The sequence below is a fragment of the Panthera leo genome, chromosome F3 (assembly GCF_018350215.1).
Source record: "Panthera leo isolate Ple1 chromosome F3, P.leo_Ple1_pat1.1, whole genome shotgun sequence".
Taxonomy (NCBI): Eukaryota; Metazoa; Chordata; class Mammalia; order Carnivora; family Felidae; genus Panthera; species Panthera leo.
Window position 1 is genome coordinate 33,783,741 of NC_056696.1, and position 18,199 is coordinate 33,801,939.

The 18,199-nt window shown below is 44.8% G+C and overlaps 1 long non-coding RNA gene across 1 annotated transcript; it reads right to left on the reverse strand.

Moving 5' to 3' along the window:
• Nucleotides 1-525: 525 nt before the first annotated feature.
• LOC122212182 lies at nt 526-17,083 on the reverse strand. Its single transcript, XR_006199050.1, has 3 exons — nt 16,996-17,083; nt 4,006-4,169; nt 526-835 (listed from the first exon to the last, which is right to left on the reverse strand). It is a non-coding gene; the product is annotated as an uncharacterized LOC122212182 (long non-coding RNA).
• Between the last annotated feature and the right edge of the window lie 1,116 nt (nt 17,084-18,199).

The following is an 18,199-nucleotide window of genomic DNA, read 5'->3' on the forward strand; positions in this document are numbered from 1 at the left end:
GAATCTGAAGCAGGCTTCAGGCTCTGAGCTTCAGCACAGAGCCCAACGCTGGGCTCGAACTCAGGAACCGCGAGATCGTGATCTGAGTAGAAGTCGGACGCTTAACCGACTGAGTCACCCAGGCGCCCCTGACCCTTCATCTCTCAAGTGATACCATACTTATAACTACTCATAGATAATACTGGCTGCATTTCTTCCTTCTGCTCTGCCACCAGAAATGGGTAAAGGAAGTGTCCAAAGCTTAAGAATGCATATTCTAGAGCCAGTCTTGCTAAATTTGAATCTTAGCCCTACCACTATCTTAGCCTCTCTGTATCTCAGTTTCCTCATATGTAAAGTGAGAATAATAATAATACCTACTTTGCTGGGTGGTTGGATATACCTTCTGAAGGTATATCCAGACTAAATGTGAGTTTGTTCCTTCGTGAGTCACAGATAGAAACTATACCAGGTGGAATTGTCACACAAAGTAAACTTTATTTGCAGCAAATAAAGAGATTACAGGACATAGCTTCCAAAGCCATGACTCCCCAAGCAAGGGTGAATTTATTTCGGGTTAAGATGAATATTTAGAAAGGGAAGCCTTGTCAATCTATGTAGAGGCGGGCATCTGGTCGCTTGTGTGCCGTAAGGAAACATGCCTATATATACCTTGTCTGTTATGCAAATGAGGCTTGTGTCCTCCTTGGGTAGAGAGTTTAGTATTACAATGAGACAAAAGCAACTTCAGGTCACTCCGAGGTCCATCTGCGCAGGCGTGGGTCCAGGGTTGAGTTCAGTCTGGTCTGGGTGGTCTGGGCCAGCCAGAGCTCTTCTTCAGGGCAGTTGTTATTACCTGAGGGGTTGTTTTGATGAGGGAGCTTGAGGCAGGCTAAGGGGCAAAATCCAAGCTGGTACATTGATGCCCCTCCCCCACCCCCACCCCGGTGGAATATGTGTGATATTCCTCAAACACTCCCATCTACCCAAGAACAAAGGAAAGGGGTTTAAGTGATTGCCATGCTGATTGGGGAAACTAAGGCAAATGAAACATTAAATTCCCTTACTTTCCACTGACAAGTCCTTGAAACTGGCAGAGTGACCTCCTTCTAGGAGCTCAGCAACCTCGATGATGACACTTTCTTAGGGGCAAAAGAGAACCTTGGCTTATTGGCTTAACATTGTCCCAACCTCGAGGATCCTGAAAGTCTACTCCTTTTATCTCAACTGCCCTAAGATATATGCTGGCAGTCATACTCCAAAGCTTACGGCCTCCCGATATGCATCTGAAGGGTCTCATGACTGAGGTTTTATTAAACAGTGATAAATGGTGTTTCCCTAGCAACAGCTAGCCCCTCAAGGTCCTGGAAACCTGGCTTCCAAAATTCCTTAGAGACATACTCTATTCCTGACCCCCTCCCAACCTGAGGGTATATAAAGAGTTACCCATCAGGACTCCAGCACGGCTCTTCCTGCCCATGGGTCCTGTCCCCTATGCTGTAATAAAATCACCTTTTTGCACCAAAGGTATCTTCAAGAATTCTTTCCTCGTTGTCAGCTCCGGACCCCGTGAACCACCCCCCCCATCACCCCAAAACTTCATCAGTTTCAATTTTCATCACGGGATGCTATGCCCAGCGCATCTTTTGCCAGAGTTAAGAGGTAAGCTGAAACGACCCGCTCAAGGAGAAACATGGGACAAAGTTCAGTGAGTACAAGCAGGTAGGTGAGAAAGGTCAGGTCTTGAGGTCTAGTGGCTGACAAAGGGTACCAGAATATGCCTCTCCAAAATATGCCTCTTTGGCCTATGGATTATTTTGAGCTACAAGGCCATTGAGAATGAGCCGATGCAGGAAAAGCTCTAAAAAGAGGGCAAAATTTTTCCTTTCATAGAGGAAATTTTAAGCTGTAGAGATGTCTCTTTTGCCCATACGAGGAAGAGGAGGACCCTTAGCAACTCATCGGTGGAGAAGGTACCAGTTTAAATCTATGTAATAAACCTTACTAAAGAGTACTTGTTTACCATGCTTTTCCTGATCACCTTCCCATAACTTGCCTCCATGCACCCCCACCCTTCACCCAGAAGCACCCCCAACCCTTTTTCTTCATTTAGCCTAAGATGGTGTATAAGTCCAAATGCAAACAACCCCTTTTGGTCACTCATTGCTGGATGCTTCCATGTGTCCATGAGTATGGCATATGTAAATAAACTTCTGTTTGTTTTTCTTTTGTCCATCTGTCTTTGGCCAGTCACATTTACAGGGTCCCGGCCGAAGAACCTGCATTGGTGTAGGGACAGAAAAAATTTCCCTTCTTCCTTTTTTAGATTTTTCTGACTGGCCCGGTAAGTAGATTGATGTAAGGCAGATTAATAGGAGAAAAGCAAACAGATTTTCTATGTACAGGAGCCCCACAAAAATATGAGACCCCAAAGGCAGCCAGGTAATTGAGGTTTATATAACATCCTAAGCTAAAGAAAGGGGTAGGGGGCTGAGGATACCAAGGGAAGGAAAGCCATTCCCAGGAAGGCAGAAGAGATGTTTGGGAAACAAATGTTGCCCTGTTACACAGATAATTTTAAGTAAAAAGGTATCTTTGGTAATAGCTCTCTTCCTAGCACAGGCTCTCTTTCCAGTGTAAATTTAGGCAGGTGAGGGGGAAGGTAAAGAGCTTTCCCTGAATCTGCTGGGGTTTGACTGCCTTTAGCTCAAAGTAATGCTTATGCCAAAGAGACCTAGTTTGGGATAGTAAAATCTGCTCCCCTTTAATGGGCAGAGGAAAAAAAAGTTCTTCTCTACACTTCTCATTATTGTTCTGTCTATGAAGGAGGAAGAAAGGCCGAAAAAGGATTTGGAGTTAGAAGCAGCATGCCTCCATCACTAATTGATTGTGTGACTTCAGCAATCCAACCTCCGTCAACCCTAGTTTTCCTGTTGGAAATGCAAATGATAATTCCCGCCTCATGGGGTCTGGTGGGGATCAAATAAGATAATGGATGCAAAAACACTTTATAAATTGTAAATTGTCAAATACCAGGCACAAGCTTAATATTATCTTCCCACTCCTCCCACAGAGAGGGCAGGGATGGGTCTCCCTACTTAACAGAGAGCTGAGGGCAAAGGGATTCGATAATTTACCACAATTCTCCTGCAAGTCTGGGTCAGGTCCAGCCCGGGACAAGCCTCTGCACTCAGCAATTTCCCCACAGGGTCTGGTCAAGTATGCTCTGCTGGCCACATCGAGACCCAGAATCCACATAAATACAGGCAAAATCCTGGGCCAGCCCCCTCCTGCCGCTTCACTGGGTTCTAATTGCCTCTTACTTCAGAAATAGGAATAATTAAACTGAGCTTTATTTTAATAGGCCTCAGTTCAGGCTCAGCATTCGGCATCCTTGGTCAATTTCTCCATGTTTCTCAGCTAATCTTGGGGAGAGGAAACTGTCCTGAAGTGGTTCATTTGCATCAAAACCACTATAATTTGTAAGTAAATGGCATTGCTTTTAAATGCAAAGGAGCATCCAAGAGTTGACGGAACAGACTGTTTTTGATTCTTCAAAAAATTGCAACCCCTAATGTTCTGGAAATAATCTTTCCTTCTCTCCAATTACACTCATCCCAGGAGGAGCCCCCTTTCACCCCTGTGCAAAATATAGCCATTAAAGTTTCTCGAGTCAAGGGCGGCTCTCCTTGCCCACAGGGAGACTTATTTGAGCAACGATTCTCAACTGGGTAGACACTTTGAGATGCTACCAAGTGGCATTGGGAAACAAAGATGAATAAGACACTATCCCAGCCTTTAGAAAGTTTGCGATCTCTGAAGGGAGAGAAGGTTGCAACATATGTAGCAAAAGGCAGAATATGGTGTTTTAAGAGGGCTGAAAAGCAATATGTGCTGTAGGGTCTGAACCTGCTTGGGAGATGAGTTAAGTTGTGGAGAGAAGACGGTTACTCAGGGGGACTTGGAAGGCTGAAATGATTTCTCCACCAGGACAATTCTCCACTGTCCCCCATGCCCCACACTCACCTCACAATCTCAGTCCAGCTGCTCTGCTCAATGCTTGGTCTTGCACATTTGACAGCCGGCCGTAGTGTGAAAGCATGGCTCCCTCCAAGATCCCGCCGGGAATTGCCTTTGCCATTGTCAGGGAAGAAGAATCTCCTCTGCCCTTGAAGGTCCTCCTAGCTAGGCTAAGAATCCAGGTGACATGAGACAGATTTCACAGGAGAAAATCAAGTATAATAATGTGCTTCTGGGGAATCCACACAGACATGGACATTACAAAGACCGTGAGGGAACAACATTTTCTGAGCTAAGGCGAAGGGTAGGGGTCTGAGGGTACAAAGGGGAGGGAGACCATTAGCAGGAAGTTGAAAGGAAATGTCTGCAAAACAAACATTGCCCTATTATACAGAAAAGTTTCTTCAGCAAAGAAGAATCTGTTAATCGCTCTCTTCCTGGTAAGAGCAGGCAGTTGAGGAGGGGGGTAAAGAGCTTTTTCTCAATCTGCTGGGTTTGGATTGCTTTTAACCCAAAATAATGTTCTTGCCAAAGTAGCCCATCTTGGGGCAGCCTGACCTGGGCCCCTACACTATCTAAAGGGAATAGGTATATCCTATTAACTAGCTCCCTGCCTCTTTTCCGGACCTTGTTCTGTTCGCTCTGTGCCTGAGTTCTTCCTTGGAGCCAAGAGCTGAATGCTAGAGCATAGCTGGTTCAATGGGAAGGTTTGAACTAGGAATGGATTGGAATCTGGGCTCTGACCCTAGCCAGTGGCGTAAACTGGGAAGGTTATTAAACTCCTGAGCCTCACGCTCCTCATCTGTAGAATGACAATAATAACTGTCACTTTACTGAGCTATCCGGGAGGGACAGTTAATGGGTATAAAGCAATTAGAAACTGCTTGATAAAAAATGTTTGTTTTCCCTTATGACCGTACATCATTAGTTGTATTGGGACATTTCCCAGCTTTGTACAAAGATCTTTGTCCAGTACTTAGTGCTTAGATGATAAAGAAGTCCTTCCCAAGTGAATTAATGCTCTGTTTCGTCTCTTTACATTTGTATGTGCTTTTGCCCCCATTTGGAACATCAGCGTCTTAATCCCTCCCTCCTCCATGACCCAAGTGACTTATTATTTGAAATGCAGCCCTGCACCCCACTCCAGACAGCTCCAATAGGGAATAGGGAAAGGAGGGGTGAGAAGACTTGTTTTTCCAGAATGGCACGCCACTATGTTATTGTTCAAAAGTGATCACTGCCTCTCTCTGGGGCAGACTGTACTTCCCTACCCCATCGATGGTAGGCTTGCTTTGCCTACCACGTGACTTGCATGCCTACCACATGACTTGCTTTGCCCCGTGAAATAGGAGCAGGGCCATGTGTCATTTCCAAGACGGAGTTTTAAGAGCCAGCAGGTGAACAACCATGATCTCTTTCCCCTCTGCAATCCCCACCAGCTATGGGTCCTGGTTAGAGAACATGCGTCAGAATTGCAACCGCCCCCTTCCCCCCCTTCCAGTGCACATGTATGAGTGAGAAGTGAACCTTGGATGCTGTGAGCTCCTGAGATGTCAGAGTCATGGTTGCTTCCACTTATCCTGACTGACACAGTATATTTGCTAGGCTCTTCTTTGAGGTACTGCATAGCCCTTTTCTCCCACTCTGGTGATTGCATCCACTCTATGCCTTAATATCTGCCAAATCTGTGTATCTCAAGGATGGTCTCACCATGAGGATAGGCTGCTGGTACCTCACCCTGAGCATGCAGAGAACCAAACTTACTGTATTACTTCCCACCCCCACCCCCCGCCGCCCCAAATCTGCTGTTTCTCCCATCATTGCTTCTCATATCCAGGGAAGTATCTAGACATGTCTGAAATATCACTGAGGATGTTCTCAAACCCCTCATCCTCCTGAGGGCTGGGACTGATCACTTCTGCTGGGATGTCTCTCGCTTCTATTTTCTCTGTTTGAAGCTCCTAACCAGTAATCTGGCTTTCCATTTGTCATGTGAATGCTTGCAGGAGCTCAGCAGCTGTTCTCCCTGCCTTTTGTCTCATTCCTGATCAATCCATCCATCCTAACGTTTGCAGGGCCCGGGGTAAGGATTTGAACGGGGACCCAAACACTAAATGTCTAAATATTTAAAGCTTCTAAATCAAGATAAAAAATATGCTACACAGAATATATTCTGGCTCTCTGTCTTAGCTAATATACCTTCATAATTACATGGAAACCCAGATCAAATTTCAAATTTTTGGACTCCTCAGGGTTGCGTGATAGAATATAGTAACATGGGAGATCTGGATCCTGGACCCTGGCCCATCATCTATACACCCTTCTCTTTGCATCCCTGTCTCTACCCACAACTGAAAAGGCCTTACACACACACACACATGCACATGAGAATTCTGAGCTTACATCTATACCCCATGCAAGCTGCTGAGCTTTGGCCATCCCTCAGCCTACGGTGAATATGACAAAAGCACAGTCTATCCATAGGACGAAGGGCCAAGGAAGCTAACCATTTGTGCCATGGAAGCAGGCTTGCAGTCAAATGTATGCGGACATCCAAGATCCTGGACACCCAGAGCATACTCCAGTGGGAAGGACACAGGCTTGGATGCTCATGACCTCTTTGTTCCATGTGCTTTTACCCTTATGGATAGGGGCATGACTGGATATGGATCAAAGTGGATCCTACTTAAGTGGGAAGCCTGAAGTAGACCCCTTTTCCTGAGTAAGAGCAATTCGGTAATCCATATCATGATCAACATTTATTGAGCACATATGATGTGCCAGACATTGTTCTAAATTCTTTACTGATGAAGAAAATAAAGCATATCTTTTTTTCGGGGGGGGGGATTTCCAAGCACATCTCTTAATTTGCCCAAGTCATACAGCTCATAGGAGGCAGCACCAGGGATTGAACCTATGTAATTTGATCTCAGAACCACTGCACATAACATGCTCCACTGACCCTACAATCACCTTCTAGGTCATAGATCTAATTAAACCTGTCTCTTGTTCACCAAAATGAAGATGTTACGATGGAAGGAAAACAAGATTTGGAGCCAGAAGATTCTGGTTTCGATGCTAGCTCAACCATCTGCTAGCTCTGTCTCTTAATCAAGGAACTTTGCTTTTCAATAAAATTAGGAGAGTAATAATAGGTTCCCCATTGGGGATTAAGTGAGTAGTGAATATCAAAAGCTATAAGGTCCTGTTATTATTAAGCCTATTATTATTAAGATGATAGCCCAGTTACTATGGATACATGATAAATTACCCTAAAACTTAGTGATATAAAAGAACCATTTGTTATGCTCCTAGATTCCATGGGTGAGGAGTTTTGACAGGGCATTTCCCCTGCTCCACAATATCTGTGGTCTCAGCTGGAAGACTTGAAGTTTAGGAGATGGAATCATCTGAAGACTTACCCCCTCCCATGTTCAGTGGTTGATGCTGGCTGTCAGCTAAGATCTCCACTGGGTTGAGAGGTGGACCACCCACGTGAGGCCTCTGCATGTGCCCGAGCCTCTTCAAATCATGGTTGTTGGGTTCCACAGGTGAGTGGGGAGAGAGAGAGAGAGAGAGAGAGAGAGAGAGAGAGAGAGAGATATCATTGTATAGTTCTTAGAATCTAGCCTCGGAAGTCATAGAGTATGACTTCTGTTGTTCTCTATTGGTTAGATGAGGGACAGTCTGCCCAGATGGACTGTCTCTTGATGGAGAGTAGGAAGCTTCTAGAACAACATGTGGGACTGAAAAATATTGCTAAGGCCAATTTTGGGAAATACAATCTGCCAGATAATTATGAACTTTCTAGTCAATATATAGACTGACTCCAAATGCCTGAACATAGCACCTCAGGAGATCTGTGCTCTGGCCTTTCACCTTAGCCTGTTCCTATCCTACATGCCCACCTCGCTGAGCAATAGTGTCTCAAGTCCACTGGGAGTTTTCATTCCTTCCTTTTGGGTGCACGTACCCTCTGCTTGGAATGTTGCTTTTCCCCGCTACAGTGATTGGGCATCCGACCCATCCTTTGGTGACATCTGTCTTCTTCTAAACTCAGAGTGCTCTAGGACAATGAGAGCAACCCTGGGACACATATGATTTCAAATATTGATCCCACTGTAAGTTTATAAAGTGGAAGCTTCATGACTACAGTTCATCGTGAAGTGCCTGCAGATAGATGCTCAGTTGTGTCAACGATTGTGTCCTTTCACTAAACAGTGAGGCTTCTGGGTTTATTTCTCTTCATCGTATCCCTCCTCCTTCCCACTCCCAGCCCAGTACAGTGCCTGATGCTAGCAGAAACTCAATAAATCTTTCTTTTGTTCAAACTTCTCTGTCCTCATCAATTCACTTAGGATTTTCCTCTTACTGAACAGATTTCCCAGGGAATGGGCAAACCCAAATTTTTCAGAGGATTAAGCATTTTCATTTTTGCTTATGCAAAGGCATTATTGGCACATGGCTGCTAAAAGGAACTGGCTTGTCACTAAACAAATAAACAAACAAACAACCAAAAAACCCCCACAAAACCCAAACTCTTTTATTCAAGCAGCTGGTTGTTTATTTATTTTTATTTTTTTAAATATAATTTATTGTCAAATTGGCTTACATACAACACCCAGTGTTCATCCCAACAGGTGCCCTCCTCAATGCCCATCACCCACTTTCCCCTTTCCCCTGCCCCCCATCAACCCTTAGTTTGTTCTCTGTATTTAAGAGTCTCTTATAGTTTGCCTCCCACCCTCTCTGTCTGTAACTATTTTTTTCCCCTTCCCTTCCCCCATGGTCTTCTGTTAAGTTTCTCAAGATCCACATAGGAGTGAAAACATATGATATCTGTCTTTCTCTGACTGACTTATTTCACTTAGCACACTACACTCCAGTTCCATCCACGTTGCTGCAAATGGCATGATTTTATTCTTTCTCATTGCCAAGTAGTATTCCATTGTATATATAAACCACATCTTCTTTATCCATTAGTTAGTTGATGGACACTTAGGCTCTTTCCATAATTTGGCTATTGTTGAAAGTGCTGCTATAAACATTGGGGTACAAGTGCCCCTATGCATCAGCACTCCTGTATCCCTGGGGTAAATTCCTAGAAGTGCTATTCCTGGGTCATAGGGTAGTTCTATTTTTAATTTTTTGAGGATTTCTACATTGTTTTCCAGGGCGGCTGCACCAGTTTGCATTCCAACGAACAGTACAGGAGGGTTCCTATTTCTCCACATCCTCACCAGCATCTATAGTTTTCTCATTAAGCAGCTGGTTGTTTGAATGAACTCCCTAAGTTCACTGGTTCTTTTTAAACTACCAGGATGTGACTTTATAGTTTCTTCAAGTTTTGAATAATCAGAAACTCTTGTAAGATCTACAGTCATGAAACTGAAATACTCATGGAGGCCACTGGTTCATTTGTAAAATATTTATATTCTTTTGTACTTGTTTTGCATATAATTTATGGGACAGGAGACCTAAATCTACTGTGGAGTTTGGGAAATTTTCAAGTGCAAATTTGATTATTGCCCTTCAGAAAATTGCCTTTTATTGAGTGTTTCTCATCTCTGCTATTTCTTAATTCTTCAACTCCTTCTTCTTCTCCTGGTTTCCCTCATTGCCTTCACTAATCGCATCCCTGTGGCGTAGACAAGAAAGCTGTTGAAAACTAGAGCTACAGACAGTGGAATCGACAAAGTCCTTATGACTGTTGGACGGAAGTGTCCTTGAATCTTATGGGACTGAACTAGACTGAATTGTGCCAATAGGCGTGTCTACGAGGTGTGCCTAAGAAATTGTCTCCCAGACACACACGGGTGTGAAGAAGACAATGACTTTGCTGGGGGAGAGGGAGGGAGAGTGAGGGGGACAGGACAATCTTGAACACATCTCTGCCCCACCTGGATCGCATCTTCCTGGAGTGACATCTCTCCAGTACTCTTCACAGTAGCTGGGAAGAGATTACAAGGTCTCTGGGGCATGGCCTAAGCATCAAAAATTGGGATGGATCCCCATCCGCTTGCCTGAAATGATCCCTCATCTTTCTGGCTCATATTGGATGAGAATTTTTGTTAAGAACAGGTAATTGGCTGTGAAGCTTTGCTTTTGAATGGAGGAATTTATGGTGTATCAAGTAGCAAACATGCCCTCCAACATCATATTATGTTAATTCCTCTCCATCATCCGAAGGTGATTTGACACAGCTTAATGTGATGTGACTATAGAACATCAAAGGAACATACACGGTGGGTGGGTGGGGGGGGGGGGGGCGCTTACTGCCCAGGCTCCTGTTCCTGGAAGGAAAGATGCTCCAAAATGGATTGTTCTAAACAACCCGAGAGCCCAAGGCATCATTGCTGTTGACTAAATGCCTTTGTACACAGTGTCTCACTTACTTCTCACACCTCAATCTTGTGGGATAAGCAGGATTGTCACTCACATGGTGCTAATGAGACAGTTCAGAGACTGTAAGTGACTTTCCTAAAAACACAGGGCTGTTAGGATGTAGAGCTGGAAGTCTAGAGAAGCAAAGAGGGCTATACAGTGAATGAATCTGGAGGCTTGGGTTGCCTGATCCTGAGTTAGCTGGGATTAGGGGTCCCCCTTCCCCAGAGGGAGGGACTTAGCCAAAACGTAGCTTCCCACATGTTTTGAAGGCCCCAAGTTCCCCAGGCATCCAACAACTATGTTTCTTGATATCTCTTCAAAAGCCTGCACCTGAGTTTAGACACTTGAGCCCCAAATGTGTATCCCCCCCCCCACAATACAAAGCTACTCCCACACTCATCTCACAAAAACAATGAGCAGATGGAGGTGAGGCTGTGTTTCTGCTGGGGTCCAGCCCCATGGTGCCTCCAGCTGCACTCTGGCCTCTTCTCCACCAGGCGTAGAGGCGTGTGCACCTGCTAAAGTCCTGCCAAGGGTTCCCTCGCCCTAGGGAGATTTGCTGGTGTTGCTGGAGCGCTTTGCTTCCAAATTTTCTACTTCAAACCCTCTGCTTATATTGTTTGAGACCATTACGTCGCATGTAGATATGTTCACATTTATTCAACTTTAATTTATATTAACGAATGACCCACACAATCTCTTAGAATCCAAATGGGTCTTGGGATGTGGCATGAGATACTATTCTACATCACAACAAAATTTGTTCTTACAGATCTGCATCCTAAGGGAGTGCCTAGCAATAAATAGAAATGGAATCAGCTGCTTTTTTTTTTTTTTTTTTTTTTAACAAAGCTATTCTCTACTGGCAATTGTTTTTATAAATCTAGGTAAATTAATGCTCATGAGATCAGGGTAGAGATAGCTTTGGATCTGAAGAATCTGCTTAGAGAAGTGTTTGAATTACTATCCCCAAAATCAGCCTCTTGTAGATAGCCCCCAACTAGAAAGATCTAAGATTGAGCCTGGACAGGGAAGGGAAGGGGAGCTCCCTGGCTCCCTGGAAATGCTAACAATTTAGGCAAAATTAATCATTTTCAAGTGAACACAAACTGACATAGTAAAGACACAGAGGTTGAAACCAGGAGATATGGGACTGCTTGAAAATTGAATGGGCTGCCTCCGCAGGAAGTAAATTCCCTTTGTCAGAGGCATTCAGATGGACAATCATTTAGTGAGATTATATTAGAATGACCAGAAAAATTAACTAGGAGCAGTGCTACTGCTACTCACAGTAGCTTTTATTTTTTGAGACTTAGTTTGCGCCTAGAAAGGTGCGAAATACATTACACACACTGTATTTCTTGATCCTTATAACAACCTCATGAAGCAGGTATTATTATCCATCTGAGGATGAGAACAGGGGTACAGAAGTTGAATGGTATGTTTGAGCTTATATATCACAGAAATAGATTTAAGTCCTGCTCTCTCTTTTTTTTTTTAAGATTTATTTTTTAAAGTAATTTCTACACTTAATGTGGGGCTCGAACTCACAAGCCCGAGATCAAGAGCACTGTGCTCTACTGCCCAAGCCAACCAAGTGCCCCTAAATCCTGGTCTTTTTTATTCTAAAAGCACTATTCTTCTAGTATAACCTCTTCTAGTCCTGTGAGTCACTGACATTCCTTTAAAGCCTTGCTCTGACCCCCTGCTAAACTCTTGACTTCTTGATTTAATACACACGGGATAAGTCCTTCCAAGGGAAGTTCAGAGCCCCTGCACTGGGGTTGGAGGTTATTTTCCTACGATATTTTCCTTTGAGTGGTCCCCACCTCTCCACCAGCAGACAGAGATGAGGAAAGGTAGGCTTCCTAGTGGACAGTGCACTCAGGTTACCTGCTGAGTAACGGTTACCTGCTGTAATGTGAAGGGGAGGCTGCAGGACTGGGCTGATCCAGGCCACTTCGAGTGCAAGAAACTCTTTTAAAGTAGAGAGTATAGCTTCTTTGGGGAAGAGTTCCCCAATAGGAATCTGTGGCACCAATGAATTATAGGGATATCAAGATATTGATTCCCTCAGTCAATAAGGCAGGAGGGCAGATGCTGGGGTGGCCAGAGCCCGGATCCAGAAATTCTAATGGCTTTGGCCACAAACAGTCCCTTCTGATTACCTGAGCAACATATAAAAAACATCATTTTCGGGGTACTTGAGTGGCCCAGTCGGTTAAGCGTCTGACTCTTGATCTCAGCTTAGGTCATGATCCCAGGGTGGTGGGCTAGAGCCCCATGTTGGGCTCTGTGCTGACAGCGTGGAACCTGCTTGGGATTCTCTCTCTCTCTCTCTCTCTCTCTCTCTCTCTCTTTCTTCCTCTCTCTCTGCCCCACCCCTGCTCGCACTCTCTCTCTCTTTCAAAAATAGATTTCAAAGTTATAAAACATCACTTTCTACATATGTCTTGCTGTCAAAAAGTGAGGAAACCCTATTTTGAGCATCTTGCAGGATGCACCTGAGGTAGGAAAAAAATCGCTGGATTTTATGGATGGGGGAACCGAGGCTCAAAGAATTTAACTCTGGATGTCCTTCACAAGCCCTTCTCAGGTTCTATCTGATGACAGTAAGAAAGCAAACAAAAAGCAAAAACAGCAAAGGGAAGCGCGGAGGATCTCCCTGTCAAAGGGGAAGGAGCTACAGTAAATATTGCAAGGACTTCAGACCCGTTACAGCCGGGCGGGACCTCGCCTGCGACTACATAACCGGGAGCCATGAATTATTGAAGCACCGAGTTTAACATGCTATTCCGACTAATAAGCTCTCTTAGCTGCAACCCCAAAACTACCACTGCACGTCGAGAGAAGATTCATAATGACACTTAAGTTTGCAAAGCCTCCCATTTTGAAACTGCAGCCATAACGCATTACCCGTGTCGTGCTGAGCTCATATTTAATTCTGACAAAGGACAAATACGAGGTGGTGAGGACTTGATGTTTTTCCCTCCGCTGCCGGAGAGGAGAAGTGTTGGGCCATATTGTTTTTGACACGGCACTTCAATTAGGCCTTAAAGAATAGGTAGTACATGCTTGATGAAATAGGAGAACGCAGCACTGATCCGGGGAGCATCCGGCAGCTTGGTTTGAGGTTGAAGTTTGATGTTCCCCCACCAGGGAACCACCAGTCACAATAATTACATTGCTGTCTTTTCATAATATGATTTATTTAGATGTTGCTTTATGAATTAATTCCCTCTAATTGCTGCTCCTCTCACTGTAAATCAAGGTTTCTTGCTTTGTGTAGTACGATGAACATGATCCTACAGTGTGGTAATTAGTCCAATTAGGAAGCAAGGCAGATGTGGAAAACCAATTAGTTTCAGGAATATGTCTGCGCCTATGTATCCCAAGCCCTGTTCAATTGAAATTTAATAGCAACTTAATAAAACATTGTTTTATTCATAAACCATCTCTTCCTTCCAAGCTCCCGTTTGTTTGTTTATCTGCTCGTTTCTAGAGGAGCTGGAGCCAACTTGCTTCATGCTCCGTGAGTCTCTTTCCGTGCGGAGAAGATGATTATTTTCTCCCTGCGGTCGGAAGGAAGGGATCCTTGTTTGGAAGGGGCGGCAGAGGCCAGTGGTTTGGAGAAGGGGTGAGGTTTTGGCCTCTTCACCCTCTTTATTGTAGATATAACCTTCACTTGATCCAGGACTTAAATCAGGAGACATCAGTGCTGTTCACACATACATACAGAGAAGCATACACGTATATACATGGGCACACAGGTGCACACACATGTACATATGTGTGGACATACGCACACACACACAGAGAAACACACACATATACAGAAATACGTACACACATAGACATACAGACATGCATGTACATGTTTACACGTAATGTGCACACGCATACATGTTGCACATGTATTCGCACACACACACACATACTGCTTGTCACCACCCCACAAAGGACCCCCCGTGCCCCAGGCTCCTCTCTGAATCTGAGAGTCTGGCAGGGCTTCTACTCCCAGAGTCTGAGCATGACTCAATCCCCTGCCACTTCCTGGGGATTATTCCCCTGGGAAATCAGAGTAAAATGAATGATTAGTCGTATGGGTTCAGAAGATAACCTATCCCTCAAAGTCCCTAAGTATTAACCCACAAACCACTAACAAAACAAAACGGTGAATGGCGTCGGCAGTCTGTGCTGTGACGGAAGGAAGTCACTGTGGATGACACCACCTACGTGGCGTAGGGTGACGCCTACACTGCGTGTGTAGACAACCCACTTCACCAAGAGTAAAAAGAGGCAGAGGGCTATACCATCTCTGGATTTAGTGGAGGGTGTGGGGAGTGGAGCAGCACGCACGGAGTGGGGGGAAACTCACGTTTCTCTAGCCGGTGAAGGGCTGGCTGGAGCTCATCAAAGCTGCTGCCATCTGCAGAGTGAGAGGCAGGGCGAGCCCTGCTGTACTTTTCTGAGCAGTATGGGTAACAGAATCTCAGAGAGGAAGGGACCTTTACAGAGTGCAAAGATGCTTCTATTTGATAGGGGAACCCGAAGCCCGGAGGGAAGGGAGCCGGCTTCCTTCCCCAAGATGGCTGAGCTAAAATTAGCTAAAGGGTCTCTTGACTCACGCCATGCTCTTCACACAGCGTTCTGCTTCCTCCCTGTAGGAAACAAATCTCTAGTTTCCAGGACATTTACGTACAAGGGTTATTAAAAAAATCTATCACAAAACAATCACAGCAACTGAAGATCCCTATTCACTGCTCAATCTGATAGGTAAATTACTGAACTTTTGATTTATGTAACTCATTATCATTGCACAGCGGCTGCACTGATATGCTCCATTTGTCTCCTTGATCATTATGTGGTTGGTTCTCTCTACGTCCTGAAAGCAAGACCTTAATAATAACCAGCAAGGGTAATGCAATTAGCAAGATGTGGCATTAGTGTGTGCAGTTAGCCGTGCATGTGTGTGCGTGCATGCATGAGAGTGTGTGTGTGTGTGTGTGTGTGTGTGTGTGTGTGTATGTGTGTGCACATGCTGACGAGGTGCCACAGTTGAGGATGTTCAGTGCAGGAAGGAATCAAGGCCATCTTTTGGAACCAGCGACCCCGCATCCCTACAGATCCAGGAGGGTGATGAGCCTGTAGAAGTTCTGTTTAGACTCTCAGAGAGTCGAGTGGAGGTCCCTGGGGACAAGCTGTGGTGTGGGGGGGCAAGGGAAGAGGCACTGCGTCAGTGTGGGGGTGGAGGTGGGGGAAGAGAAAGCGGTGTTGGGATTTTGGAAGCTGGTTGCCCTAGTGACCTGAGAGATGAGGTTATTCATCCCAGCTCACAGAAAGTCATTATTGCTTTTCTGATTGCATTTCTCCCTTGGGGAACATTGTGACAGTGCTTGGGTTACAAACGCCCAGCCACTTTGGAGTGGATGCTGCCCCAACCCAAGCTGATTAAGGGAGCTGGAGGGAGCAGAAACGCTTTCCTTGCCCTTCCCAGGCTTCCACCTGTAGAGGCTCTTTTGGGGGGGAGGAGGAGAGGGGGGTAAAAAAGGTAACTGTTAATCAAACCAGTATTAATTTAATAAGTCTGACTCCAAATCTAAAAATTCAATACAATGTAATTCAACCAATGCTTATTGAAGGATACCCAACAGTTCTAATTATTATTAATAAGATAAATAAGCATACACTGTACTTGAGTTGTGAACTATTTAGCACAGAATACGACATAATTCTTGGTGTCAGAGGAGTTTACAATCTGCTGGGTCAGGGGCAAATGGTCCAAGTGCCTACCAGACAAAGCAATAGATAATGAGCAATACGAAGCATCCACGTGTGGTGAGGGCATAGGTTTCAGGACGCAGGTGTGGATGTTCTACCGACACAGCCAGTCAGGGGCCCCACATTCTTGGGACTTCTTCTAACACAGAAACCACTTCCATGATCCATTCCATGTGCTCTGCTAAGTAATTGTTTCAGAACATGCAATGCATCAACCCTTTGCTAATGACACATTCAATTCTGGGCCCCTCACAGCTCTTATTAGATGAATCTTCAAGAACAGACTCCCTGCTGGCTTGTCTACAGGGACAATCTAATGTTCATGAGTCCAAAGATTTGTAAGCTATTGTTGAAAGGTACATTTTTTTTTCTTTTTTTTTTTTTTTAGTGACAGGGCAACTGGTAACTTTTCTGTTACTAACGTGTATGGCAGGGCTGGGTAATACAAATAGCAAGTTAGTTAAGATTTTTCACAGATCCCTAGGGGCCACACTTCCCCACCAAGTCTGTTGGAGAGACCTGGAAGACAGGACAAAGGCTCAAAGACTCTGCTCAGGCTTCCCTGGGGCCCGGATTGATTGTGCAAAATACTGCCTTCGGGGCATCCGCTTTCCCAAGCAATCAATGCAACAACACGAGTGAGAAATGAGGAACGGCAACTGCTTAGCATTCATTCTTCCTTGTAATTAATATCTCGTGGCTGCGTGAACGGCCCGGAGCTGTCTGGTAGAGAAATGTTCATTCAGAGAAAGCAAGCAACAAACAAACAAATGCGAAAAGGCGTGCTGGCACATAATTCTTGCAAAATGCAAAAGGGAAAGGTCTTACCTCAAAGCTGTCTGTAACTGAAATACCACTGGAGGTTTACGTTTGGTCTTTTTTCTTTCCCTCTGAAAAATCAGCTCATATATTTTCCTGCAACCAAGACAAGCACTCTCTTAATTGTCCCATTAAAAGAGGTGTTGAAATGTTACTAATTGTCAAATGCAATTAAGTGTAGCAACATGTCACAGGTAAATTAACGAGAAGCCAGGTGCTGGGAAGGGGGTGGTGCACAGCCTTGGCGCTCTTGGGAATAATCGTTATCCTTCCTGGAGGTGACTCCTGCCGGCCTGACCGTGAACCTGTAGGCATCATGCTGGCCCCTGATTACAGCTTTTAAGGGTTTCTGACTCATCAGTAGCCATTTGCTGTGAGTAGTTTTTAGCTGTCCGGCTCTAGAAGCTTGATAGTGATGTTATTAGCAGAGAGTGTTGGTAACTTAAAAGGGAAAAGTCAATTGTTATCCTTAAGTAACCCAGCAGAAAGGAACAGTATTTGCAAAGAATCCCGAGGCCCATATCTGAAAGTAGAGACAGCAGTTACCCACAAGGAGGGAGGTGCCTAATGGACATTCTGTTGCTGTCTCAGCAGCTCAGTTAGGTTTGCTTTCCTTCATCTGATTTCCCATTTGTTCATTTGGTCGTTTCAAAAGCATTTCCACTGTACCCTGTGCTGTGGAACATGCAGAAATGAACAACAGGACTCTGGCAGTCCTGCTTTCATTTTCGACTACTTCATCTAGGTTAAGCACGCACATTTTCAAAATAGACTTACGCTCTTGGGTAGTAGGGACCTGATTCTATGCTTGTTTTGTATCTCCAACATCGAGTGTAGTGCCTGGCAAATATTAAGAACTCAATAAATATTTAAGGGATGCCTGGGTGGCTCCGTCGATTCAGTGTCCGACACGGGCTCATGTCATGATCTCACAGTTTGTGAGTTCGAGCCCCGCATTGGGCTCGCTGCTGTCCGTGTGGAGCCCACTTCAGAGCCTCTGTCCCCTTCTCTCTCTGCTCTTCCCCCACTCTTGCATGCTGTATCTCTCTTTCAAAAATAAGTAAACGTGAAAAAGAGAAGAACTCAGTAAATATTTAATGAGTAAACAAATGATACACAGGTTGGGAGAGGGGTTTGCGTTGGGGGAAGAGGGCACATTTGGTTGGATTTTGTGTGTGTGGTGATAATGGAACCTCTGTGTGGAGGTGTTTTA